The following is a 3,481-nucleotide window of genomic DNA, read 5'->3' as shown; positions in this document are numbered from 1 at the left end:
AACGAAATGAATTCATTTCTGTTTTCTCTTTAAAGGCACAGTGTGTAGGATTTGTTGTTTTCAGCGACATCTAGTGGTTCAGTGGTTGAATCATCCTCCCTGGTCCTCCCCCCACCCCCACCCCGCTTCCAAATTCTACGGTGTCTCTCAGGTGTCAAAAACCTTTGATAATTCCAACCGCGATGTCTACCAGCAGCTTCAGGGCTAGTGATGTTTCAAGTGGTAAGATTATGAGCTTTAATAAGTAAAATTATACCAGCTATGTTTACATGCACAAAATGTTTTAATCGGATTGAAATGTATTCAGATTAAATAATCCGAATGTACTGTTTACATGGACACAATCTGATCATGAAAAGTGTTTACATGCACCGGAGTTTTATTCAGAATAAAAGTGCGGACATGCGCAGTGTTGTAAACTCTATTTCCGTGTTACAAACGTAAACAAAGCTCCTCTGTGCCTCAGGACCGACCCGTGTCAGCTTTCAATAACTGTAGAGACATCATTACTCCTCGGTTGAGCTGCAGATGAAGCAATACGTGCTTTTTATTTTTATTTTTTGCGAAGCAACGTCTGCTGTTTGCCTCCTTTTTCATCTGTTAAGAGAGCGTGGAGGAAAAGTTCTGCACGCTGCAGCGCAGCTGGAGCGCTGCTGTCCCACCGGGTGAATGAAAATCAGCAGACATGCGCACACAGGTCAGTTTTCTACAATCAGAATAAGATGATCCGATTAAGTGTTTACATGAACCTCATTCTGATTATCAATCGGCATAAACCACCCTTTTCATTCGGATTAAAAATTAATTCGGATCGAGCTCAATCGGATCAGAATAATTGGAACGGGCTGTTTATATGACACATTTTTATTCTGAACGGCCGTTTAATCCGATTACTTTTGTCCATGTAAACGCAGCTCATGACAGACAAGAAATATTACATTTATAGTTTTACAACTAAAACCATTTTTGACYCCGCCACCGCAGTTTGTCCTTCATGAGCCTTCGTAGACAAGATGGCGGTGCAAGATGGCGGTTGCCTGTGTGGTGACCCGCAACCATGGAGATATAAACAGCTTTTTATAAGGTAAAAATAATAAAACAAGGTCTTTGTCTGCAATGATTAGACATGTTTTTTATTATTGTCTTTAGTGATTATCTCAATTTCGGCTAAAAGAATTGACAAAGTCCAACACACTGTGCCTTTAATAGTCTTTCAAGCTTATAAAGAAGTATTTTTCTCAAAAACAACATAACAGTGTGAAAAAAGGCTACATTAATGGCTGAGGACATGATTTAACTTCATAAAATTTAGCATTACACGTGTACAACAATGGTCTGTGTGCTTACAAGTGAAACAGATTTAGTGTTATGCAAATACATGTATCTAACATTTAATCCAGCACCGCTGAACCAGCTGGGGGGAGGTTGTCAGTTTGAGTTCCCAAGTCAATGTTGAAATCTCCACACAAAAATAGTTTTAACATAACTCATTTCAAAGAGCTCTGTGATTTTATCAGAAAACAATTCAATATTTAAACCTGAGTGACACACACAGCTCACCACTATATTTTTAGAGTTCTCATTCAACACTTCAGTGGTAATTATTTCCATTACACCATCAACAATTATTGACATTTTGTCCCTAATTTTACACTTTAATTCAATATCAATAAACAAAGCAACACCCCCACCTCTTTTACTGCTTCTATTAACACAATATGACCCATATCCATTTATTTGATAGTTATTAATATTTTCATCACTTAACCAGCTGCTATTATACTAAAAATGTTTGTTTAACTGTTTTAAATGTTATTTTGAAATATTTGAATTCATACTTCTACTAGTAAAGTGATTAATAGAGAAGCCTGCATTTACCATTATACTGTTGTTGAATTACTCCTCATTATAATATTGACACTCTTCATTCATTGGAAAAAGATCTGCATCTACCATGTTTACATCGTATATTTTAGACTCTGAAGTTCATGAACATGCATTTATGTTGTTTGTTGTGTTACCTGAAGTGCCTGCAGAGGGCTCAGATAACACTTAACTATGCATACCGGGGTTTTAAGTTTTAATTAATAACTCATTGTGTGCACAGTTCAGAATTTTCAGGATGTCAAACTTACAGCGGGTAAAATAAGTATTGAACACGTCACCACTTTTCTCAGTAAATATATTACTAGAGGGGCTAATGACATGAAATTTTCACCAGATGTTGGTAACAACCCAAGTGATCCATACATACAAAGAAATCAAAACCATAAATGTCCAGAAATGAAGTTATTTGTAATAATGTGGAATGGCACAGGGAAAAAGTATTGAACACATGAAGAAAGGGAGGTGTAAAAAGGCATGGAAAGCCAAGACACCAGCTGAACTCTCTCAGTAATTAGAAAACAAATACTTCTTAAGTACAGTCCTTTTATTTTAAATATGTCCTGCTGGAGTGTGACATGATTTGTTTGTGTACAAACTAATACACTATCAGAATTTTATATATTTATACTTCTCATTCAACCACAATTAAATTCACTCTATCTAGGAGGCACAATTTATATGGATTGTATTTATTTTTTACAACAAGCAGCTGGGAGGAAAACAAGCAAAAATGAAATAAAAGTAACGACTTTCTACTTCTTGCCCTTTTTTTAAATGTAATGAGTAGAAAGTAGATAAGTGTGTGCAAATGTAAGAAGTAGAAGTAAAAAGTAGGCAAAAAGTAGGCTGAAAAATAATTACTCAAGTAAAGCACAGATACCCAAAATTTCTACTTAAGTAGAGTAACAAAGTATTTGTATTTAGTTAACTTACAACTCTGTGAAAGTGGAGAGGAAAATTAAAACAAGAATTAAAGAAACGTGGAGACATTAAGGATGGAAAGAGTATAATTCAAACATGAAATGATAAATATTGCATGTATTTTTTTAAATATAATAATATAAATAGATACTCTGGTCCACAGTTGAGCGCAGTAGATGGTGATATTGGATGCCAATGAGCAAAAAATGTAAGAACAGAAAAACACTTTTTTATTTTTGCATAGCACAGAACTTTTTTTAAATTGAAAACATTTACAAACAAAACATGGAAAAAAACGTTACTTTAAGATATCGGGCATTACAGGTTGAGTTATAAGTAACATAAAACACAGTATCAACCATAAGAAGGAAATAATAACTAAAATGAATGAATAAACTGAAAAAAAAAGACAAAAAGAAGTTTAAACCAAACCAAAGTTGTTAATCAAAGTATTAAGACGTTGAGCAGATTTGTTTTTAATTAGACTAAGAGATTCACCAAATGTTTTAAGGTGATTTTTCCAATAACCTATATTTGGCTTAGCTTTAAAAAAAAATCTTCATTTATGAATGAAAATTTTCCCAACATTACCATATTATTAATTAGAAAGTCTATTTCCGAATTATGACTGTAAATACCAAATTTTATTATTGCAATAGTTAAAGGTGGAAGT

The sequence above is a fragment of the Austrofundulus limnaeus genome, unplaced genomic scaffold (genome assembly GCF_001266775.1).
Source record: "Austrofundulus limnaeus strain Quisiro unplaced genomic scaffold, Austrofundulus_limnaeus-1.0 Scaffold301, whole genome shotgun sequence".
NCBI lineage: Eukaryota > Metazoa > Chordata > Actinopteri > Cyprinodontiformes > Rivulidae > Austrofundulus > Austrofundulus limnaeus.
This window is presented reverse-complemented; position numbering follows the sequence as displayed.